We start from the raw sequence: 27,582 nt of genomic DNA, 5'->3' as shown, positions 1-27,582 counted from the left end.
AACAAACAAAATCTGCTAACAGATTAGATAATAAATACCATAACAAAATAAGATAAGGTAATAAATACCGGATGGGATAAGATAAGATATTGGTCATGCTTTCTTCTCCTATTAATCTATAATTTCTTGTTTTTAGGCGCTTCTTCTGCCAGCCACCAACTTACTACATCTACCCCAGCCGTGGTACGTCTTATTTCTTCAGTGTGTTTTCCTATGTTCTTGAGCTGTGATTTTGCTGGGTGGAGATGGGCTCAGTTGGGACTTGTAGGAATGAGGTGGAGAACATGGAGGTGTGACCGATGGGTTGTGACCACCAGAAGTGCTGATGGAAGCAAGGCTTGAAGCATGTTGTAACTATGTTGGGGTCTATCAAACATCCTATTAAAAGGATGGCAGTTATATTGTGATTGTATTCTGTCCAGTGATAGAAAAATAGCTATTTAAAAAAACACAACGCTCTCATCGAGTTCACAATTCAATGCTTAAGTGTGATTTCTTGCTGGTTTGATACCTTTACAGTGAATCTAAACTTTAATATTCCCCGGTTATAGGCTTTGATGAGATCAATTAATATTTTAAAGCTGTAGCCTAGCTACTGTCTCATTGTTGGTGATGCAACACCTTGTGCCTCATCCTCTCTGAAAATACACATCCGAGAAGCTACAGCTGTGCTGTTATTCAACATGGCTGCAAGCGGCTGCTAAAGTTGCCAACATATATTGCAACACTGCAGTGCTGCAGATCATAGTGGCGTTGCAGACCATAGTGACAGGCAGCAGGGTTGACCAATGCAATGACTGAGTTGCACATCTTGGAGCCGGGAGCAGTTCAGGACTAGTTTAGAAGCAGTTTAGAGTGGAGACTGGCACAATTAAAGCTGGTGTGTGAACTGCAGTGGCCTTTAACAAGCAGTACCTGCCAGAAATCTGCCAAAAAGCCTGCCAGAAAACCAATCCAGAGTCACTAGATCGGCAGGGTGTCCCATTACAAGTGTTTAGCACACTTAAAGCACCGACTCCCTGGCCACCTTGGCAAAAAAAGATTGTTTATCTGCTCTGCTTACTTTACCAGCTAAGTCAGCTTTACTGCAATTGTGTATCAAGCTACAATCTGAATGGCCAGGAAGCCCTACTGGGGATGCATTACTAGTACTAGCTGCTTTACTATGACTAATACACAGTCATACCAAAATGTACCATTGCCTAGGTTGACCAGACATCAAAAATTTGCCTGGATCTTTCTGCTGTTTTACCATCTGCCGCGGGAGATTAAGGCAAATTCAGCTCATCTCCTGGTTTTTGGATAGGGTCGACTGAAAACAGTGAGATGCATGATTTTATGTGTTACAAAGCAAGGTTTGTTAGCAGCAGTTACAGGAAAGCAATTTAATAAAATGTATTTTGTTTGTTTTAAAAAATAACATTTCATTTATTTGCTTAACATATCTCCTTTGATTCTAGATTACTGAGCACTGAAAATCCATCCAACTCCAAATCCACCCTCCAACTCCAAATCCACCCTCCAACTCCAACTCCACCCTCCAACTCCAAATCCACCATCCAACTCCAAATCCACCCTCCAACTCCAACTCTACCCTCCAACTCCAAATCCACCCTCCAACTCATCCACCCTCCAACTCCACCCTCCAACTCCACTCTTCACCCTCCAACTCCACCCTCCAACTCCAAATCCACCCTCCAACTCCAAATCCACCCTCCAACTCCAAATCCACCCTCCAACTCTAAATCCTCCCTCCAAATCCAAATCCACCCTCCAACTCCAAATCCCCCCTCCAACTCCAAATCCACCCTCCAACTCCAAATCCACCCTCCAACTCCACCCTCCAACTCCAAATCCACCCTCCAACTCCAACTCCACCCTCCAACTCCACCCTCCAACTCTACCCTCTAAATCCACCGTTCAAATCCAAATCCACCCTCCAAATCCACCTTCCAACTCTACCCTCAAACTCCACCCTCCAACTCCACCTTCCAACTCTACCCTCCAAATCCACCCTCCAACTCCGAACCCACCCTCCAACTCCAAATCCACCCTCCAACTCCAAATCTGCCCTCCAACTCCAAATCCACCCTCCAACTCCAAATCCACCCTCCAACTCCAACCTCCAACTTCAACTCCACCCTCCAACTCCAAACCCACCATCCAATTCCAAATCCACCCTCCAACTCCAAATCCACCCTCCAACTCCACCCTCCAATTCGACCCTCCAACTCCAACTCCAGACTCCGACTCCACCCTCCAACTCCAAATCCACCCTCCAACTCAAAATCCACCCTCCAACTCTAACTCCAGCCTCCAACTCCAAATCCACCCTCCAACTCCAAATCTGCCCTCCAACTCCAAATCCACCCTCCAACTCCACCTTCCAATTCGACCCTCCTACTCCAACTCCACCCTCCAACTCCAAATCCACCCTCCAACTCAAAATCCACCGTCCAACTCCAACCCCACCCTCCAATTCCAAATCCACCCTCCAACTCCAAATCCACCCTCCATCTCCACCCTCCAACTTGACCCTCCAACTCCACCCTCCAACTCCACCATCCAACTCCAAATCCACCCTCCAACTCCAAATCCACCCTCCAACTCCAAATCTACCCTGCAACTCCAAATCCAACCTCCATCTCCAAATCTACCCTCCAACTCCAACTCCACCCTCCAACTCCACCTCCACCCTCCAACTCAAAATCAACCCTCCATCTCCACCCTACAACTCCAACCCCTCCTACTCCATTCTCCAACTCCACCCTCCAACTCCAACTCCACCCCCCAACTTCACCCTCCAACTCCAAATCCACCCTCCAACTCCAAATCCACCCTCCAGCTCCACCCTCCAACTCCAAATCCACCCTCCAAATCCACCCTCCAACTTCACACTCCAACTCCACCCTCCAACTCCAAATCCACCCTCCAACTCCAGCTCCACCCTCCAACTCCAAATCCACACTCAAACTCCAAATCCACCCTCCAACTCCTCCCTCCAACTCCACTCTCCAACTCCAATCCCTCCTCCAACTCCAAATCCACAGTCCAAATCCAACTCCAAACCCAACTTCCAACTCTACCCTCCAACTCCAAATCCACCCTCCAACTCCACCTTCCAACTCCACCCTCCATCTCCACCCTCCAACTCCACCCTCCAATTCCAAATACACATTCCAACTCCAAATCACCCATCCGGCCTCCCTGAGGGCTGTCCCCACGCCTGCTGTGTGTCTGGGATCCCTCCAGAACCAACTTGAAAGGATCAAAAGGGTGCGTGGCAGGAAACCCCAACAAGCGACCCCCAGGTGCTAAGACCCCTGCCTGCGAAGACTCCGGACATCAAAGAGGAGCAGACCTGCAACAAGGAGCACTCTGGGACTATCGGCAGATTGACTGCTGGAATTAAGAGAGCCCTGCTGACGCGGCTTGACATAACATCAAAGAAGAAACTATTCGGACCTTGGAACCTTGGTGAGCGCTGCTGACATCGTCGCGGATCCCACCTGGCAGAGACAGACTTCTGCCTGAACCATCTGTGCCCTGCTGATGTGGTCATGGCTCCCTTGCAACTTTGAGAACACCTGAGCCCTGCTGACAACGTCGCGGCTCCCACTTGGCAGAGACGGACTTCTGCCTGATCCATCTGAGCCCAGCTGACGTGGTCACGGCTCATTACCTGTTCTGGTCCGGCTGGACCCAAGATCGTACCATATCCCCCGGCTCTAGGATTGGGAGCTGTGCGCTGGATATGCACCTGCATTGACCCTGAACCTTAAGACTGTCCTGCTATCCCTACCCTTGCAGAGACTCTATGAGCCCTTGCTCTACTTGTAAATATGAACCTTGCAGGTCATAAAGATCCCGATATCTTGCTAGATAAAGAATACGTTCTTCAGATCCTACTGTGTGGTGTCTCTTTGTAGAGTGGTGCTAGCTCAGCGCGTACGATCTTAGATACGAGACTCTCCCCCCAGAAGGGTCTCCCGCCAGTGCTCGGCTGTATTTCTGGGAGAGGTGGGTCACAGGGTGGTTAGGTACACTTCCTGCCCTCCCCTGAGATTGCCCCGTGTAACAAACTCCAAATCTATCCTCCTACACCACCATCCAACTCCCACCTCCAACTCTACCCTCCAACTCCACCCTCCAACTCCAACTCTACCCTCCAACTCCAAATCCACCCTCCAACTCCAAACTCCAAATCCACCCTCCAACTCTAACTCCACCCTCCAACTCGAAATCCACCCTCCAACTCCAAATCCACCCGCCAACTCTTACTCCACCTCTACCCTCCAACTCCAAATCCACCCTCCAACTCCAAATCCACCCTCCAACTCTACCCTCCAAATCCAAATCGACCCTCCAACTAAAAATCCACCCTCCAACTCCAGATCCACCCTCCAACTCCAAATCCACCCTCCAACTCCACCCTCCAACTCAACCCTCCAACTCCACCCTCCAACTTCACCCTCCAACTCCAAATCCTCCCTCCAACTCCAAATCCACCCTCCAACTCCACAGTCCTACTCTAAATCCACCCTCCAACTCCAAATCCACCCTCCACCTCCAAATCCACCCTCCAACTCCAAATCTACCCTCCAACTCCAAATCCACCCTCCAACTCCAAATCCATCCTCCAACTCCAAACTCCAACTCAAACTCCACCCTCCAACTCCAAATCCACCCTCCAACTCCACCCTCCAACTCCACACTCCAACTCCACCCTCCAACTCCAAATCCACCCTCCAACCCCAAAATCACCCTGCAACTCCTAATCCACCCTCCAACTCCAAATCCACCCTCCAACTCCAAATCCACTCCAACTACAAATCCCCCCTCCAACTCTAACTCCACCCTCCAACTCCAAATCTACCCTCCAACTCCAAATCCACATTCCAACTCTAACTCCATGCTCCAATTCCAAATCCACCCTCCAACTCCAAATCCACACTCCAACTCCACCCTCCAAATCGACCCTCCAACTCCAAATCTATCCTCCAACTCCAAATCCACCCTCCAACTCCAAATCTTCCCTCCAACTCCAAATCCACCCTGCAACTCTAAATCCACCCTCAAACTCCAAATCCACACTCCAACTCCAACCTCCAAATCGACGCTCCAAGTCCAAATCTACCCTCCAACTCCAACTCCACCTTCTAACTACAACTCCACCCTCCAACTCCACCCTCCAACTCTAAATCCACCCTCCAACTCAAAATCCACACTCCAACTCCACCCTCCAAATCGACCCTCAAACTCCAAATCTACCCTCCAACTCCAAATCCACCCTCCAACTCCAAATCCTCCTTCCAACTCCAAATCCACCCTGCAACTCTAAATTCACCCTCCAACTCCAAATCTACCCTCCAACTCCAAATCCACCCTCCAACTCCAAATCTACCCTCCAACTCCCAATCCACCCCCAACTCCACCCTCCAAATCCACCCTCCAACTCCACTCTCCAACTCAATCCTCCAACTCGACCCTCCAACTCTAAATGCTCCCTCCAACTCCAAATACACCCTCCAACTCCACCCTCCAACTTCACCCTCCAAATCCACCCTCCAACTCCAAATCCACTCTCCAACTCCAAATCCACCCTCCAACTCCAAATCCACCCTCCAACTCCAAATCTACTTTCCAACTCCAAATCCACCCTCCAACTTAAATACACCCTCTAACTCCAACTCCACCCTCCAACTCCAACCTCCAATTCCAAATGCACCCTCCCACACCAAATCCACCCTCCAACTCCAAATCCACCCTCCAACTCCACCTTCCAACTCCAAATCCACCCTCCAACTCCAAAAACCACCCTCCAACTCCACCCTCCAACTCCACCCTCTAACTCCAAATCCACCCTCCAACTCCAAATCCACCCTCCAACTCAACCCTCCACCTCCAAATCCACCCTCCAACTCCAAATCCATCCTATAACTCTAAATCAACCCTCCAACTCCAAATTCACACTCCAACTCCAGCCTCCAACTCCAAATCCACCCTCCAACTCCAACTCCACTCTCCAACTCAATCCTACCACTCAACCCTCCAACTCCAAATGTTCCCTCAAATCCACCCTCCAACTCCACCCTCCAAATCGACCCTCCGACTCCAAATCCACCCTCCAACTCCAAATCCACCCTCCAACTTTAAATCCACCCTCCAACTCCAAATCCACCATCCAACTCTACCCTCCAACTCCACCCTCCAACTTCAAATCCACCCTCCAACTCCAAATCCACCCTCCAACTCCACCCTCCAACTCCAAATCCACCCTCAAACTCGAAATCTACCCTCTAACTCCCAATCCACCCCCAACTCCACGCTACAAATCCACCCTCCAACTCCAAATCCACCCTCCAACTCCAAATCCACCCTCCAACTCCCAATCCACCCCCAAATCCACCCTCTAACTCCACTCTCCAACTCAATCCTCCAACGCGACCCTCCAACTCCAAATGCTCCCTCCAACTCCAAATACACCCTCCAACTCCACCCTCCAAATCCACCCTCCAACTCCAAATCCACTCTCCAACTCCAAATCCACCCTCCAACTCCAAATCCACCCTCCAACTCCAAATCTACTTTCCAACTCCAAATCCACCCTCCAACTCCAAATACACCCTCTAACTCCAACTCCACCCTCCAACTCCACCATCCAACTCCCGCCTCCAACTCTACCCTCCAACTCCACCCTCCAACTCCAACTCTACCCTCCAACTCCAAATCCACCCTCCAACTCCAAACTCCAAATCCACCCTCCAACTCTAACTCCACCCTCCAACTCGAAATCCACCCTCCACCTCCAAATCCACCCGCCAACTCTTACTCCACCTCTACCCTACAACTCCAAATCCAACCTCCAACTCAAGATCCACCCTCCAACTCTACCCTCCAAATCCAAATCAACCCTCCAACTAAAAATCCACCCTCCAACTCCAAATCCACCCTCCACCTCCAAATCCACCCTCCAACTCCACCCTCCACCTCAACCCTCCAACTCCACCCTCCAACTTCACCCTCCAACTCCAAATCCTCCCTCCAACTCCAAATCCACCCTCCAACTCCACAGTCCTACTCTAAATCCACCCTCCAACTCCAAATCCACCCTCCACCTCTAAATCCACCCTCCAACTCCAAATCCACCCTCCACCTCCAAATCCATCCTCCAACTCCAATCTCCAACTCAAACTCCACCCTCCAACTCCAAATCCACCCTCCAACTCCACCCTCCAACTCCACACTCCAACTCCACCCTCCAACTCCAAATCCACCCTCCAACCCCAAAATCACCCTGCAACTCCTAATCCACCCTCCAACTCCAAATCCACCCTCCAACTCCAAATCCACTCCAACTACAAATCCCCCCTCCAACTCTAACTCCACCCTCCAACTCTAACTCCACCCTCCAACTCCAAATCTACCCTCCAACTCCAAATCCACCCTCCAACTTTAACTCCATGCTCCAATTCCAAATCCACCCTCCAACTCCAAATCCACCCTCCAACTCCACCCTCCAACTCCAACTCTACCCTCTAACTTCAAATCCACCCTCCAATTCCAAATCCACCCTCCAACTCCAAATCCACCCTCCAACTCCAACCTCCAACTCCACCCTCAAACTCCACCCTCCAACTCCAAATCCACCCTTCAACTCCACCCTCAAACTCCACCCTCCAACTGCAACTCCACTCCCCAACTCCAAATCCACCATCCAACTCCACCCACCCTTCAACTCCACCCTCCAACTCCAACTCCAACTCCACATTCCAACTTCACCCTCCAACTCCAACTCCACCCTCCAACTCCAAATCCACCCTCCAATTCCAAATCCACACTCCAACTCCACCCTCCAAATCGACCCTCCAACTCCAAATCTATCCTCCAACTCCAAATCCACCCTCCAACTCCAAATCTTCCCTCCAACTCCAAATCCACCCTGCAACTTTAAATCCACCCTCAAACTCCAAATCCACACTCCAACTCCAACCTCCAAATCGACGCTCCAAGTCCAAATCTACCCCCCAACTCCAACTCCACCTTTTAACTACAACTCCACCCTCCAACTCCACCCTCCAACTCTAAATCCACCCTCCAACTCAAAATCCACACTCCAACTCCACCCTCCAAATCGAACCTCAAACTGCAAATCTACCCTCCAACTCCAAATCCACCCTCCAACTCCAAATCCTCCTTCCAACTCCAAATCCACCCTGCAACTCTAAATTCACCCTCCAACTCCAAATCTACCCTCCAACTCCAAATCCACCTTCCAACTCCAAATCCAGCCTCCAACTCCAAATACACCCTCTAACTCCAACTCCACCCTCCAACTCCACCCTCCAATTCCAAATACACCCTCCCCCACCAAATCCACCCTCCAACTCCAAATCCATCCTCCAACTCCACCCTCCAACTCCAAATCCACCCTCCAACTCCAAATCCAACCTCCAACTCCAAATCCACCCTCCAACTCCACCCTCTAACTCCAAATCAAACCTCCAACTCCAAATCTACCCTCCAACTCAACCCTCCAACTCCAACTCCACTCTCCAACTCCAAATCCACCCTCCAACTCCTCCCTCCAACTCCCCCCTTCAACTCCACCCTCCAACTCCACCCTCCAACTCCAGCTCCACACTCCAACTTCACCCTCCAACTCCACCCTCCAACTCCAAATCCACCCTCCAAATCCACCCTCCAACTCCAACTCCACCTTCTAACTCTAACTCCACCCTCCAACTGCACCCTCCAACTCCAAATCCACCCTCCAACTCCAAATCCACACTCCAACTCCACCCTCCAACTTGACCCTCCAACTCCAAATACACCCTCCAACTCCAAATGCTCCCTCCAACTCCAAATACACCCTCCAACTCCACCCTCCAAATCCACCCTCCAACTCCAAATCCACTCTCCAACTCCAAATCCACCCTCCAACTCCAAATCCACCCTCCAACTCCAAATCTTTCCAACTCCAAATCCACCCTCCAACTCCAAATACACCCTCTAACTCCAACTCCACCCTCACACTCCACCATCCAACTCCCACCTCCAACTCTACCCTCCAACTCCACCCTCCTACTCCAACTCTACCCTCCAACTCCAAATCCACCCTCCAACTCCAAACTCCAAATCCACCCTCCAACTCTAACTCCACCCTCCAACTCGAAATCCACCCTCCACCTCCAAATCCACCCGCCAACTCTTACTCCACCTCTACCCTCCAACTCCAAATCCAACCTCCAACTCAAGATCCACCCTCCAACTCTACCCTCCAAATCCAAATCAACCCTCCAACTAAAAATCCACCCTCCAACTCCAAATCCACCCTCCACCTCCAAATCCACCCTCCAACTCCACCCTCCACCTCAACCCTCCAACTCCACCCTCCAACTTCACCCTCCAACTCCAAATCCTCCCTCCAACTCCAAATCCACCCTCCAACTCCACAGTCCTACTCTAAATCTACCCTCCAACTCCAAATCCACCCTCCACCTCTAAATCCACCCTCCAACTCCAAATCCACCCTCCACCTCCAAATCCATCCTCCAACTCCAACCTCCAACTCAAACTCCACCCTCCAACTCCAAATCCACCCTCCAACTCCACCCTCCAACTCCACACTCCAACTCCACCCTCCAACTCCAAATCCACCCTCCAACCCCAAAATCACCCTGCAACTCCTAATCCACCCTCCAACTCCAAATCCACCCTCCAACTCCAGCTCCACACTCCAACTTCACCCTCCAACTCCACCCTCCAACTCCAAATCCACCCTCCAAATCCACCCTCCAACTCCAACTCCACCTTCTAACTCTAACTCCACCCTCCAACTGCACCCTCCAACTCCAAATCCACCCTCCAACTCCAAATCCACACTCCAACTCCACCCTCCAACTTGACCCTCCAACTCCAAATACACCCTCCAACTCCAAATCCTCCCTTCAATTCCAAATCCCACCCTGCAACTCTAAATCTACCCTCCAACTCCTAATCTGCCCTCCAACTCCAAATCCACCTTCCAACTCCAAATCCACCCTCCAACTCCAAATACACCCCCTAACTCCAACTCCACCCTCCAACTCCAAATCTACCCCCAACTCCAAATCCACCCTCTAACTCCAAATCCTCCCTTCAACTCCAAATCCACCCTGCAACTATAAATCTACCCTCCCACACACCAAATCCACCCTCCAACTCCAAATCCACCCTCCAACTCCACCCTCCAACTCCAAATCCACCCTCCAACTCCAAAAACCACCCTCCAACTCCAACTCCACTCTCCAACTCAATCCTCCAACTCAACCCTCCAACTCCAAATGCTCCCTCGAACTCCAAATCCACCCTCCAACTCCACCCTCCAACTCCACCCTCCAAATCTACCCTCCAACTCCAAATCCACCCTCCAACTCCAAATCCACCCTCCAACTTTAAATCCACCCTCCAACTCCAAATCCACCCTCCAACTCTACCCTCCAACTCCACCCTCCAACTTCAAATCCACCCTCCAACTCCAAATCCACCCTCCAACTCCACCCTCCAACTCCAAATCCACCCTCAAACTCCAAATCTACCCTCTAACTCCCAATCCACCCCCAACTCCACCCTCCAAATCCACCCTCCAACTCCAAATCCACCCTCCAACTCCAAATCTACCCTCCAACTCCCAATCCACCCCCAACTCCACCCTCCAAATCCACTCTCCAACTCCACTCTCCAACTCAATCCTCCAACTCGACCCTCCAACTCCAAATGGTCCCTCCAACTCCAAATACACCCTCCAAATCCACCCTCCAACTCCACCCTCCAAATCCACCCTCCAACTCCAAATCCACTCTCCAACTCCAAATCCACCCTCCAACTCCAAATCCACCCTCCAACTCCAAATCTACTTTCCAACTCCAAATCCACCCTCCAACTTAAATACACCCTCTAACTCCAACTCCACCCTCCAACTCCACCCTCCAACTCTAAATCCACCCTCCAACTCAAAATCCACACTCCAACTCCACCCTCCAAATCGAACCTCAAACTGCAAATCTACCCTCCAACTCCAAATCCACCCTCCAACTCCAAATCCTCCTTCCAACTCCAAATCCACCCTGCAACTCTAAATTCACCCTCCAACTCCAAATCTACCCTCCAACTCCAAATCCACCTTCCAACTCCAAATCCAGCCTCCAACTCCAAATACACCCTCTAACTCCAACTCCACCCTCCAACTCCACCCTCCAATTCCAAATACACCCTCCCCCACCAAATCCACCCTCCAACTCCAAATCCATCCTCCAACTCCACCCTCCAACTCCAAATCCACCCTCCAACTCCAAATCCAACCTCCAACTCCAAATCCACCCTCCAACTCCACCCTCTAACTCCAAATCAAACCTCCAACTCCAAATCTACCCTCCAACTCAACCCTCCAACTCCAACTCCACTCTCCAACTCCAAATCCACCCTCCAACTCCTCCCTCCAACTCCACCCTTCAATTCCACCCTCCAACTCCACCCTCCAACTCCAGCTCCACACTCCAACTTCACCCTCCAACTCCACCCTCCAACTCCAAATCCACCCTCCAAATCCACCCTCCAACTCCAACTCCACCTTCTAACTCTAACTCCACCCTCCAACTGCACCCTCCAACTCCAAATCCACCCTCCAACTCCAAATCCACACTCCAACTCCACCCTCCAACTTGACCCTCCAACTCCAAATACACCCTCCAACTCCAAATGCTCCCTCCAACTCCAAATACACCCTCCAACTCCACCCTCCAAATCCACCCTCCAACTCCAAATCCACTCTCCAACTCCAAATCCACCCTCCAACTCCAAATCCACCCTCCAACTCCAAATCTTTCCAACTCCAAATCCACCCTCCAACTCCAAATACACCCTCTAACTCCAACTCCACCCTCCAACTCCACCATCCAACTCCCACCTCCAACTCTACCCTCCAACTCCACCCTCCTACTCCAACTCTACCCTCCAACTCCAAATCCACCCTCCAACTCCAAACTCCAAATCCACCCTCCAACTCTAACTCCACCCTCCAACTCGAAATCCACCCTCCACCTCCAAATCCACCCGCCAACTCTTACTCCACCTCTACCCTCCAACTCCAAATCCAACCTCCAACTCAAGATCCACCCTCCAACTCTACCCTCCAAATCCAAATCAACCCTCCAACTAAAAATCCACCCTCCAACTCCAAATCCACCCTCCACCTCCAAATCCACCCTCCAACTCCACCCTCCACCTCAACCCTCCAACTCCACCCTCCAACTTCACCCTCCAACTCCAAATCCTCCCTCCAACTCCAAATCCACCCTCCAACTCCACAGTCCTACTCTAAATCTACCCTCCAACTCCAAATCCACCCTCCACCTCTACATCCACCCTCCAACTCCAAATCCACCCTCCACCTCCAAATCCATCCTCCAACTCCAACCTCCAACTCAAACTCCACCCTCCAACTCCAAATCCACCCTCCAACTCCACCCTCCAACTCCACACTCCAACTCCACCCTCCAACTCCAAATCCACCCTCCAACCCCAAAATCACCCTGCAACTCCTAATCCACCCTCCAACTCCAAATCCACCCTCCAACTCCAGCTCCACACTCCAACTTCACCCTCCAACTCCACCCTCCAACTCCAAATCCACCCTCCAAATCCACCCTCCAACTCCAACTCCACCTTCTAACTCTAACTCCACCCTCCAACTGCACCCTCCAACTCCAAATCCACCCTCCAACTCGAAATCCACACTCCAACTCCACCCTCCAACTTGACCCTCCAACTCCAAATACACCCTCCAACTCCAAATCCTCCCTTCAATTCCAAATCCACCCTGCAACTCTAAATCTACCCTCCAACTCCTAATCTGCCCTCCAACTCCAAATCCACCTTCCAACTCCAAATCCACCCTCCAACTCCAAATACACCCCCTAACTCCAACTCCACCCTCCAACTCCACCCTCCAACTCCAAATCTACCCCCAACTCCAAATCCACCCTCTAACTCCAAATCCTCCCTTCAACTCCAAATCCACCCTGCAACTATAAATCTACCCTCCCACACCAAATCCACCCTCCAACTCCAAATCCACCCTCCAACTCCACCCTCCAACTCCAAATCCACCCTCCAACTCCAAAAACCACCCTCCAACTCCAACTCCACTCTCCAACTCAATCCTCCAACTCAACCCTCCAACTCCAAATGCTCCCTCGAACTCCAAATCCACCCTCCAACTCCACCCTCCAACTCCACCCTCCAAATCTACCCTCCGACTCCAAATCCACCCTCCAACTCCAAATCCACCCTCCAACTTTAAATCCACCCTCCAACTCCAAATCCACCCTCCAACTCTACCCTCCAACTCCACCCTCCAACTTCAAATCCACCCTCCAACTCCAAATCCACCCTCCAACTCCACCCTCCAACTCCAAATCCACCCTCAAACTCCAAATCTACCCTCTAACTCCCAATCCACCCCCAACTCCACCCTCCAAATCCACCCTCCAACTCCAAATCCACCCTCCAACTCCAAATCTACCCTCCAACTCCCAATCCACCCCCAACTCCACCCTCCAAATCCACTCTCCAACTCCACTCTCCAACTCAATCCTCCAACTCGACCCTCCAACTCCAAATGGTCCCTCCAACTCCAAATACACCCTCCAAATCCACCCTCCAACTCCACCCTCCAAATCCACCCTCCAACTCCAACTCCACCCTCCAATTCCAAATGCACCCTTCTACACCAAATCCACCCTCCAACTCCAAATCCACCCTCCAACTCCACCTTCCAACTCCAAATCCACCCTCCAACTCCAAATCCTCCCTTCAACTCCAAATCCACCCTGCAACTCTAAATATACCCTCCCACACCAAATCCACCCTCAAACTCCAAATCCACCCTCCAACTTCACGCTCCAACTCCAAATCCACCCTCCAACTCCAAAAACCACCCTCCAACTCCACCCTCTAACTCCAAATCCACCCTCCAACTCCAAATCCACCCTCCAACTCAACCCTCCACCCCCAAATCCACCCTCCAACTCCAAATCCATCCTACAACTCTAAATCAACCCTACAACTCCAAATTCACACTCCAACTCCAGCCTCCAACTCCAAATCCACCCTCCAACTCCACCCTCCAACTCCAACTCCACTCTCCAACTCAATCCTCCAACTCAACCCTCCAACTCCAAATGTTCCCTCGAACTCCAAATCCACCCTCCAACTCCACCCTCCAACTCCACCCTCCAAATCGACCCTCCGACTCCAAACCCACCCTCCAACTCCAAATCCACCCTCCAACTTTAAATCCTCCCTCCAACTCCAAATCCACCGTCCAACTCTACCCTCCAACTCCACCCTCCAACTTCAAATCCACCCTCCAACTCCAAATCCACCCTCCAACTCCAAATCCACCCTCAAACTCCAAATCTACCCTCTAACTCCCAACCCACCCCCAACTCCACCCTCCAAATCCACCCTCCAACTCCAAATCCACCCTCCAACTCCAAATCTACCCTCCAACTCCCAATCCACACCCAACTCCACCCTCCAAATCCACCCTCCAACTCCACTCTCCAACTCAATCCTCCAACTCGACCCTCCAACTCCAAATGCTCCCTCCAACTCCAAATACACCCTCCAACTCCACCCTCCAAATCCACCCTCCAACTCCAAATCCACTCTCCAACTCCAAATCCACCCTCCAACTCCAAATCCACCCTCCAACTCCAAATCTACTTTCCAACTCCAAATCCACTCTCCAACTCCACCCTCCAACTCAACCCTCCTACTCCACCCTCCAACACCACCCTCCAACTCCAAATCTACCCTCCAACTCCAAATCCACCCTCCAACTCTACCCTCCAACTCGACCCTCCAACTCCAAATCTACCCTCCAACTCCAAATCCACCCTCCAACTCCAAATCCTCCCTCCAACTCCAAATCCACCCTCCAACTCCACCCTCCTACTCCAAATCCACCCTCCAACTCCACCCTCCAAATCCAACTCCACCTAAGCATGGGCGAATTTTGCGGATCTCGCGTTCGCGAATTTGCGGATTTTTTTTTTTTGTGTTCGCCCGTGTTTCTGCCAGTTCGCGAGGGTTTTTACAATTTCGCAATTTGCGAACTTACCTGTCGGGTCGCAAGTTTTGCGAACTTGTTGTTTCTACGTGTCCAGCCTGTTTGGGACACTCTTCTTCATCACTGCCACTCTCTGTCACCACTGCCACTCTCTGACTACTCATGCCACCCTCTGGCCCACCAATGCCACCCTCTGTTTCATCACCACACCCTCTGGTTGTCCAGTGTACATTATTTTCGGCAAAGCAAAGCACACCTTCCCTGCCTCAAGTGACCTGAATTAATTTGGGGCTGATTAATGTGTCACAGAATATTTTTTTAGCTGGCACCTGCTTCCTTAGTGCGCCCTGATTAGTGATCTTTTGCACTTGCTAAGTGCTTTCATTGTTGCAAAATTAGTTACAACACCTGCCCTGCCCCAACTGACAATAATGAATTAGGGGCTGATTAATGGATTTTAACTTCCAGCCTGGCTCCTGCTTGTCTCCCTTAGCTGTAATTCAGGACCTTTGTGGCATATGTGTAACTATTCTGAGGTTCAGAGCAGGGTCACATAATAGTTTCAACTGGCAACTGAACTCTGGAGGGGCCCCTCAGGAAGCACTACAGGAAATGGCTACTAATGATGAGCCTGAACTTTTGAACCTGGTAAGTAGTTACTTTCAGTTTTGCTAAAATCGTATTTCTGCAATTTTGCACTTATTCGCGGGGCGCGAACTCACGCGAACTCACGCGAACAGTGCGAGCAAAATCCGCTGCTCGCGGATTTGCGGATTTTGCGGGAGATTCGTGAATCTCGCGGATTGCGAATTTCCCGAAAATCCGCAAAATCCGCGAGCGGAACGGATTTTCCGCCCATGCTTAACTCCACCCTATAACTCCAAATCTACCCTCCAACTCCCAATCCACCATCAAACTACACCCTTTAACTCCACCCTCTTACTCCAAATCTACCCTCCAACTTCAAATCCACCCTCCAACTCCAAATCCTCCCTCCAACTCCAAAACCACCCTCCAACTCCACCCTCCTACTCCAAATCCACCCTCCAACTCCAAATCAACCTTCCAACTCCAAATCCACCCTCCAACTCCACCCTCCAACTCCAACTCCACTCTCCAAATGGAAAATCCACCCTCCAACTCCACCCTCCAACTCAATCCTCCAACTCTACCCTCCAACACCACCCTCCAACTCCAAATCCACCCTCCAACTCCAAACTCCAACTCCACCCTCAAACTCCACCCTCCAACTCCAAATCCACCCTCCAACTCCACCCTCAAACTCCACCCTCCAACTCCAACTCCACTCCCCAACTCCAAATCCACCATCCAACTCCACCCACCCTCCAACTCCACCCTCCAACTCCAACTCCAACTCCACATTCCAACTTCACCCTCCAACTCCAACTCCACCATCCAACTCCAAATCCACCCTCCAATTCCAAATCCACACTCCAACTCAATCCTCCAACTCGACCCTCCAACTCCAAATGCTCCCTCCAACTCCAAATACACCCTCCAACTCCACCCTCCAAATCCACCCTCCAACTCCAAATCCACTCTCCAACTCCAAATCCACCCTCCAACTCCAAATCCACGCTCCAACTCCAAATCTACTTTCCAACTCCAAATCCACCCTCCAACTCCACCCTCCAACTCAACCCTCCTACTCCACCCTCCAACACCACCCTCCAACTCCAAATCTACCCTCCAACTCCAAATCCACCCTCCAACTCTACCCTCCAACTCGACCCTCCAACTCCAAATCTACCCTCCAACTCCAAATCCACCCTCCAACTCCAAATCCTCCCTCCAACTCCAAATCCACCCTCCAACTCCACCCTCCTACTCCAAATCCACCCTCCAACTCCACCCTCCAAATCTAACTCCACCCTATAACTCCAAATCTACCCTCCAACTCCAAATCCACCATCAAACTCCACCCTTTAACTCCACCCTCTTACTCCAAATCTACCCTCCAACTTCAAATCCACCCTCCAACTCCAAATCCTCCCTCCAACTCCAAAACCACCCTCCAACTCCACCCTCCTACTCCAAATCCACCCTCCAACTCCAAATCAACCTTCCAACTCCAAATCCACCCTCCAACTCCACCCTCTAACTCCAACTCCACTCTCCAAATGGAAAATCCACCCTCCAACTCCACCCTCCAACTCAATCCTCCAACTCTACCCTCCAACACCACCCTCCAACTCCAAATCCACCCTCCAACTCCAACCTCCAACTCCACCCTCAAACTCCACCCTCCAACTCCAAATCCACCCTCCAACTCCACCCTCAAACTCCACCCTCCAACTCCAACTCCACTCTCCAACTCCAAATCCACCATCCAACTCCACCCACCCTCCAACTCCACCCTCCAACTCCAACTCCACATTCCAACTTCACCCTCCAACTCCAACTCCACACTCCAACTCCAAATCCACCCTCCAATTCCAAATCCACACTCCAACTCCACCCTCCAAATCGACCCTCCAACTCCAAATCTATCCTCCAACTCCAAATCCACCCTCCAACTCCAAATCTTCCATCCAACTCCAAATCCACCCTCCAACTCCACCCTCCAAATCCAACTCCACCTAAGCATGGGCGAATTTTGCGGATCTCGCGTTCGCGAATTTGCGGATTTTTTTTTTTGTGTTCGCCCGTGTTTCTGCCAGTTCGCGAGGGTTTTTACAATTTCGCAATTTGCGAACTTACCTGTCGGGTCTCAAGTTTTGCGAACTTGTTGTTTCTACGTGTCCAGCCTGTTTGGGACACTCTTCTTCATCACTGCCACTCTCTGTCACCACTGCCACTCTCTGACTACTCATGCCACCCTCTGGCCCACCAATGCCACCCTCTGTTTCATCACCACACCCTCTGGTTGTCCAGTGTACATTATTTTCGGCAAAGCAAAGCACACCTTCCCTGCCTCAAGTGACCTGAATTAATTTGGGGCTGATTAATGTGTCACAGAATATTTTTTTAGCTGGCACCTGCTTCCTTAGTGCGCCCTGATTAGTGATCTTTTGCACTTGCTAAGTGCTTTCATTGTTGCAAAATTAGTTACAACACCTGCCCTGCCCCAACTGACAATAATGAATTAGGGGCTGATTAATGGATTTTAACTTCCAGCCTGGCTCCTGCTTGTCTCCCTTAGCTGTAATTCAGGACCTTTGTGGCATATGTGTAACTATTCTGAGGTTCAGAGCAGGGTCACATAATAGTTTCAACTGGCAACTGAACTCTGGAGGGGCCCCTCAGGAAGCACTACAGGAAATGGCTACTAATGATGAGCCTGAACTTTTGAACCTGGTAAGTAGTTACTTTCAGTTTTGCTAAAATCGTATTTCTGCAATTTTGCACTTATTCGCGGGGCGCGAACTCACGCGAACTCACGCGAACAGTGCGAGCAAAATCCGCTGCTCGCGGATTTGCGGATTTTGCGGGAGATTCGTGAATTTCGCCGATTGCGAATTTCCCGAAAATCCGCAAAATCCGCGAGCGGAACGGATTTTCCGCCCATGCTTAACTCCACCCTATAACTCCAAATCTACCCTCCAACTCCCAATCCACCATCAAACTCCACCCTTTAACTCCACCCTCTTACTCCAAATCTACCCTCCAACTTCAAATCCACCCTCCAACTCCAAATCCTCCCTCCAACTCTAAAACCACCCTCCAACTCCACCCTCCTACTCCAAATCCACCCTCCAACTCCAAATCAACCTTCCAACTCCAAATCCACCCTCCAACTCCACCCTTTAACTCTAACTCCACTCTCCAAATGGAAAATCCACCCTCCAACTCCACCCTCCAACTCAATCCTCCAACTCTACCCTCCAACACCACCCTCCAACTCCAAATCCACCCTCCAACTCCAACCTCCAACTCCACCCTCAAACTCCACCCTCCAACTCCAAATCCACCCTCCAACTCCACCCTCAAACTCCACCCTCCAACTCCAACTCCACTCCCCAACTCCAAATCCACCATCCAACTCCACCCACCCTCCAACTCCACCCTCCAACTCCAACTCCAACTCCACATTCCAACTTCACCCTCCAACTCCAACTCCACCCTCCAACTCCAAATCCACCCTCCAATTCCAAATCCACACTCCAACTCAATCCTCCAACTCGACCCTCCAACTCCAAATGCTCCCTCCAACTCCAAATACACCCTCCAACTCCACCCTCCAAATCCACCCTCCAACTCCAAATCCACTCTCCAACTCCAAATCCACCCTCCAACTCCAAATCCACCCTCCAACTCCAAATCTACTTTCCAACTCCAAATCCACCCTCCAACTCCACCCTCCAACTCAACCCTCCTACTCCACCCTCCAACACCACCCTCCAACTCCAAATCTACCCTCCAACTCCAAATCCACCCTCCAACTCTACCCTCCAACTCGACCCTCCAACTCCAAATCTACCCTCCAACTCCAAATCCACCCTCCAACTCCAAATCCTCCCTCCAACTCCAAATCCACCCTCCAACTCCACCCTCCTACTCCAAATCCACCCTCCAACTCCACCCTCCAAATCTAACTCCACCCTATAACTCCAAATCTACCCTCCAACTCCAAATCCACCATCAAACTCCACCCTTTAACTCCACCCTCTTACTCCAAATCTACCCTCCAACTTCAAATCCACCCTCCAACTCCAAATCCTCCCTCCAACTCCAAAACCACCCTCCTACTCCAAATCCACCCTCCAACTCCAAATCAACCTTCCAACTCCAAATCCACCCTCCAACTCCACCCTCCAACTCCAACTCCACTCTCCAAATGGAAAATCCACCCTCCAACTCCACCCTCCAACTCAATCCTCCAACTCTACCCTCCAACACCACCCTCCAACTCCAAATCCACCCTCCAACTCCAACCTCCAACTCCACCCTCAAACTCCACCCTCCAACTCCAAATCCACCCTCCAACTCCACCCTCAAACTCCACCCTCCAACTCCAACTCCACTCCCCAACTCCAAATCCACCATCCAACTCCACCCACCCTCCAACTCCACCCTCCAACTCCAACTCCAACTCCACATTCCAACTTCACCCTCCAACTCCAACTCCACCCTCCAACTCCAAATCCACCCTCCAATTCCAAATCCACACTCCAACTCCACCCTCCAAATCGACCCTCCAACTCCAAATCTATCCTCCAACTCCAAATCCACCCTCCAACTCCAAATCTTCCATCCAACTCCAAATCCACCCTGCAACTCTAAATCCACCCTCAAACTCCAAATCCACACTCCAACTCCAACCTCCAAATCGATGCTCCAACTCCAAATCTACCCTCCAACTCCAACTCCACCTTCTAACTACAACTCCACCCTCCAACTCCACCCTCCAACTCCAAATCCACCCTCCAACTCAAAATCCACACTCCAACTCCACCCTCCAAATCGACGCTCAAACTCCAAATCTACCCTCCAACTCCAAATCCACCCTCCAACTCCAAATCCTCCCTCCAACTCCAAATCCACCCTGCAACTCTAAATTCACCCTCCAACTCCAAATCTACCCTCCAACTCCAAATCCACCTTCCAACTCCAAATACAGCCTCCAACTCCAAATACACCCTCTAACTCCAACTCCACTCTCCAACTCCACCCTCCAATTCCAAATACACCCTCCCACACCAAATCCACCCTCCAACTCCAAATCCATCCTCCAACTCCACCCTCCAACTGCAAATCCACCCTCCAACTCCAAATCCAACCTCCAACTCCAAATCCACCCTCCAACTCCACCCTCTAACTCCAAATCAACCCTCCAACTCCAAATCTACCCTCCAACTCAACCCTCCAACTCCAACTCCACTCTCCAACTCCAAATCCACCCTCCAACTCCTCCCTCCAACTCCACCCTTCAACTCCACCCTCCGAATCCAGATCCACACTCCAACTTCACCCTCCAACTCCACCCTCCAACTCCAAATCCACCCTCCAACTCAAAATCCACCCTCCAACTCCAAATCCACCATCAAACTCCACCCTTTAACTCCACCCTCTTACTCCAAATCTACCCTCCAACTTCAAATCTACCCTCCAACTCCAAATCCTCCCTCCAACTCCAAAACCACCCTCCAACTCCACCCTCCTACTCCAAATCCACCCTCCAACTCCAAATCAACCTTCCAACTCCAAATCCACCCTCCAACTCCACCCTCCAACTCCAACTCCACTCTCCAAATGGAAAATCCACCCTCCAACTCCACCCTCCAACTCAATCCTCCAACTCTACCCTCCAACACCACCCTCCAACTCCAAATCCACCCTCCAACTCCAACCTCCAACTCCACCCTCAAACTCCACCCTCAAACTCCAAATCCACCCTCCAACTCCACCCTCCAACTCCAACTCCACTCCCCAACTCCAAATCCACAATCCAACTCCACCCACCCTCCAACTCCACCCTCCAACTCCAACTCCAACTCCACATTCCAACTTCACCCTCCAACTCCAACTCCACCCTCCAACTCCAAAGCCACCCTCCAATTCCAAATCCACACTCCAACTCCACCCTCCAAATCGACCCTCCAACTCCAAATCTATCCTCCAACTCCAAATCCACCCTCCAACTCCAAATCTTCCATCCAACTCCAAATCCACCCTGCAACTCTAAATCCACCCTCAAACTCCAAATCCACACTCCAACTCCAACCTCCAAATCGATGCTCCAACTCCAAATCTACCCTCCAACTCCAACTCCACCTTCTAACTACAACTCCACCCTCCAACTCCACCCTCCAACTCCAAATCCACCCTCCAACTCAAAATCCACACTCCAACTCCACCCTCCAAATCGACCCTCAAACTCCAAATCTACCCTCCAACTCCAAATCCACCCTCCAACTCCAAATCCTCCCTCCAACTCCAAATCCACCCTGCAACTCTAAATTCACCCTCCAACTCCAAATCTACCCTCCAACTCCAAATCCACCTTCCAGCTCCAAATCCAGCCTCCAACTCCAAATACACCCTCTAACTCCAACTCCACCCTCCAACTCCACCCTCCAATTCCAAATACACCCTCCCACACCAAATCCACCCTCCAACTCCAAATCCATCCTCCAATTCCACCCTCCAACTGCAAATCCACCCACCAACTCCAAATCCAACCTCCAACTCCAAATCCACCCTCCAACTCCACCCTCTAACTCCAAATCAACCCTCCAACTCCAAATCTACCCTCCAACTCAACCCTCCAACTCCAACTCCACTCTCCTACTCCAAATCCACCCTCCAACTCCTCCCTCCAACTCCACCCTTCAACTCCACCCTCCAACTCCAGATCCACACTCCAACTTCACCCTCCAACTCCACCCTCCAACTCCAAATCCACCCTCCAACTCAAAATCCACCCTCCAACTCCAACTCCACCTTCTAACTCCAACTCCACCCTCCAACTGCACCCTCCAACTCCAAATCCACCCTCCAACTCCAAATCCACACTCCAACTCCACCCTCCAACTCGACCCTCCAACTCCAAATACACCCTCCAACTCCAAATCCTCCCTTCAATTCCAAATCCACCCTGCAACTCTAAATCTACCCTCCAACTCCAAATCTGCCCTCCAACTCCAAATCTGCCCTCCAACTCCAAATCCACCTTCTAACTCCAAATCCACCCTCCAACTCCAAATACACCCTCTAACTCCAACTCCACCCTCCAACTCCACCCTCCAACTTCAAATCTACCCCCAACTCCAAATCCACCCTCTAACTCCAAATCCTCCCTTCAACTCCAAATCCACCCTGCAACTATAAATCTACCCTCCCACACCAAATCCACCCTCCAACTCCAAATCCACCCTCCAACTCCAACCTCCAACTCCAAATCCACCCTCCAACTCCAAAAACCACCCTCCAATTCCAACTCCACTCTCCAACTCAATCCTCCAACTCAACCCTCCAACTCCAAATGCTCCCTCGAACTCCAAATCCACCCTCTAACTCCACCCTCCAACTCCACCCTCCAAATCTACCCTCCGACTCCAAATCCACCCTCCAACTCCAAATCCACCCTCCAACTTTAAATCCACCCTCCAACTCCAAATCCACCCTCCAACTCTACCCTCCAACTCCACCCTCCAACTTCAAATCCACCCTCCAACTCCACCCTCCAACTCCAAATCCACCCTCAAACTCCAAATCTACCCTCTAACTCCCAATCCACCCCCAACTCCACCTTCCAAATCCACCCTCCAACTCCAAATCCACCCTCCAACTCCAAATCTACCCTCCAACTCCCAATCCACCCCCAAATCCACCCTCCAAATCCACCCTCCAACTCCACTCTCCAACTCAATCCTCCAACTCGACCCTCCAACTCCAAATGCTCCCTCCAACTCCAAATACACCCTCCAACTCCACCCTCCAACTCCACCCTCCAAATCCACCATCCAACTCCAAATCCACTCTCCAACTCCAAATCCACCCTCCAACTCCAAATCCACCCTCCAACTCCAAATCTACTTTCCAACTCCAAATCCACCCTCCAACTTAAATACACCCTCTAACTCCAACTCCACCCTCCAATTCCAAATGCACCCTTCCACACCAAATCCACCCTCCAACTCCAAATCCACCCTCCAACTCTACCTTCCAACTCCAAATCCACCCTCCAACTCCAAATCCTCCCTTCAACTCCAAATCCACCCTGCAACACTAAATCTACCCTCCCACACCAAATCCACCCTCCAACTCCAAATCCACCCTCCAACTCCACCCTCCAACTCCAAATCCACCCTCCAACTCCAAAAACCACCCTCCAACTCCACCCTCTAACTCCAAATCCACCCTCCAACTCCAAATCCACCCTCCAACTCAACCCTCCACCTCCAAATCCACCCTCCAACTCCAAATCCATCCTACAACTCTAAATCAACTCTACAACTCCAAATTCACACTCCAACTCCAGCCTCCAACTCCAAATCCACCCTCCAACTCCACCCTCCAACCCCAACTCCACTCTCCAACTCAATCCTCTAACTCAACCCTCCAACTCCAAATGTTCCCTCGAACTCCAAATCCACCCTCCAACTCCACCCTCCAACTCCACCCTCCAAATCGACCCTCCGACTCCAAACCCACCCTCCACCTCCAAATCCACCCTCCAACTTTAAATCCACCCTCCAACTCCAAATCAACCGTCCAACTCTACCCTCCAACTCCACCCTCCAACTTCAAATCCACCCTCCAACTCCAAATCCACCCTCCAACTCCAAATCCACCCTCAAACTCCAAATCTACCCTCTAACTCCCAATCCACCCCCAACTCCACCCTCCAAATCCACCCTCCAACTCCAAATCCACCCTCCAACTCCAAATCTACCCTCCAACTCCCAATCCACCCCCAACTCCACCCTCCAAATCCACCCTCCAACTCCACTCTCCAACTCAATCCTCCAACTCGACCCTCCAACTCCAAATGCTCCCTCCAACTCCAAATACACCCTCCAACTCCACCCTCCAAATCCACCCTCCAACTCCAAATCCACTCACCAACTCCAAATCCACCCTCCAACTCCAAATCCACCCTCCAACTCCAAATCTACTTTCCAACTCCAAATCCACCCTCCAACTCAACCCTCCAACTCCACCCTCCAACACCACCCTTCAACTCCAAATCTACCCTCCAACTCCAAATCCACCCTCCAACTCTACCCTCCAACTCCACCCTCCAACTCCAAATCTACCCTCCAACTCCAAATCCACCCTCCAACTCCAAATCCTCCCTCCAACTCCAAATCCACCCTCCAACTCCACCCTCCTACTCCAAATCCACCCTCCAACTCCACCCTCCAACTCCACCCTATAACTCCAAATCTACCCTCCAACTCCAAATCCACCGTCAAACTCCACCCTTTAACTCCACCCTCTTACTCCAAGTCTACCCTCCAACTTCAAATCCACCCTCCAAATCCAAATCCTCCCTCCAACTCCAAAACCACCCTCCAACTCCACCCTCCTACTCCAAATCCACCCTCCAACTCCAAATCCACCTTCCAACTCCAAATCCACCCTCCAACTCCACCCTCCAACTCCAACTCCACTCTCCAAATGGAAAATCCACCCTCCAACTCAACCCTCCAACTCCACACTCCAACACCACCCTCCAACTCCAAATCTATCCTCTAACTCCAAATCCACCCTCCAACTCCTCCCTTTAACCCCACCCTCCAACTCCAAATCTACCCTCCAAATCCACCCTCCAACTCCAAATCCTCCCCCCAACTCCAAATCCACCCTCCAACTCCACCCTCCTACTCCAAATCCACCCTCCAACTCCAAATCCACCCTCCAACTCCAAATCCACCCTCCAACTCCAAATCCTCCCTCCAACTCCAAATCCACCCTCCAACTCCACCCTCCTACTCCAAATCCACCCTCCAACTCCACCCTCCAAATCTAACTCCACCCTATAACTCCAAATCTACCCTCCAACTCCAAATCCACCATCAAACTCCACCCTTTAACTCCACCCTCTTACTCCAAATCTACCCTCCAACTTCAAATCCACCCTCCAACTCCAAATCCTCCCTCCAACTCCAAAACCACCCTCCTACTCCAAATCCACCCTCCAACTCCAAATCAACCTTCCAACTCCAAATCCACCCTCCAACTCCACCCTCCAACTCCAACTCCACTCTCCAAATGGAAAATCCACCCTCCAACTCCACCCTCCAACTCAATCCTCCAACTCTACCCTCCAACACCACCCTCCAACTCCAAATCCACCCTCCAACTCCAACCTCCAACTCCACCCTCAAACTCCACCCTCCAACTCCAAATCCACCCTCCAACTCCACCCTCAAACTCCACCCTCCAACTCCAACTCCACTCCCCAACTCCAAATCCACCATCCAACTCCACCCACCCTCCAACTCCACCCTCCAACTCCAACTCCAACTCCACATTCCAACTTCACCCTCCAACTCCAACTCCACCCTCCAACTCCAAATCCACCCTCCAATTCCAAATCCACACTCCAACTCCACCCTCCAAATCGACCCTCCAACTCCAAATCTATCCTCCAACTCCAAATCCACCCTCCAACTCCAAATCTTCCATCCAACTCCAAATCCACCCTGCAACTCTAAATCCACCCTCAAACTCCAAATCCACACTCCAACTCCAACCTCCAAATCGATGCTCCAACTCCAAATCTACCCTCCAACTCCAACTCCACCTTCTAACTACAACTCCACCCTCCAACTCCACCCTCCAACTCCAAATCCACCCTCCAACTCAAAATCCACACTCCAACTCCACCCTCCAAATCGACCCTCAAACTCCAAATCTACCCTCCAACTCCAAATCCACCCTCCAACTCCAAATCCTCCCTCCAACTCCAAATCCACCCTGCAACTCTAAATTCACCCTCCAACTCCAAATCTACCCTCCAACTCCAAATCCACCTTCCAACTCCAAATACAGCCTCCAACTCCAAATACACCCTCTAACTCCAACTCCACTCTCCAACTCCACCCTCCAATTCCAAATACACCCTCCCACACCAAATCCACCCTCCAACTCCAAATCCATCCTCCAACTCCACCCTCCAACTGCAAATCCACCCTCCAACTCCAAATCCAACCTCCAACTCCAAATCCACCCTCCAACTCCACCCTCTAACTCCAAATCAACCCTCCAACTCCAAATCTACCCTCCAACTCAACCCTCCAACTCCAACTCCACTCTCCAACTCCAAATCCACCCTCCAACTCCTCCCTCCAACTCCACCCTTCAACTCCACCCTCCGAATCCAGATCCACACTCCAACTTCACCCTCCAACTCCACCCTCCAACTCCAAATCCACCCTCCAACTCAAAATCCACCCTCCAACTCCAAATCCACCATCAAACTCCACCCTTTAACTCCACCCTCTTACTCCAAATCTACCCTCCAACTTCAAATCTACCCTCCAACTCCAAATCCTCCCTCCAACTCCAAAACCACCCTCCAACTCCACCCTCCTACTCCAAATCCACCCTCCAACTCCAAATCAACCTTCCAACTCCAAATCCACCCTCCAACTCCACCCTCCAACTCCAACTCCACTCTCCAAATGGAAAATCCACCCTCCAACTCCACCCTCCAACTCAATCCTCCAACTCTACCCTCCAACACCACCCTCCAACTCCAAATCCACCCTCCAACTCCAACCTCCAACTCCACCCTCAAACTCCACCCTCAAACTCCAAATCCACCCTCCAACTCCACCCTCCAACTCCAACTCCACTCCCCAACTCCAAATCCACAATCCAACTCCACCCACCCTCCAACTCCACCCTCCAACTCCAACTCCAACTCCACATTCCAACTTCACCCTCCAACTCCAACTCCACCCTCCAACTCCAAAGCCACCCTCCAATTCCAAATCCACACTCCAACTCCACCCTCCAAATCGACCCTCCAACTCCAAATCTATCCTCCAACT

Source organism: Lissotriton vulgaris, chromosome 3_1, assembly GCF_964263255.1.
Source record: "Lissotriton vulgaris chromosome 3_1, aLisVul1.2, whole genome shotgun sequence".
Taxonomy (NCBI): Eukaryota; Metazoa; Chordata; class Amphibia; order Caudata; family Salamandridae; genus Lissotriton; species Lissotriton vulgaris.
Note: the sequence above shows the minus strand (reverse complement) of the source record.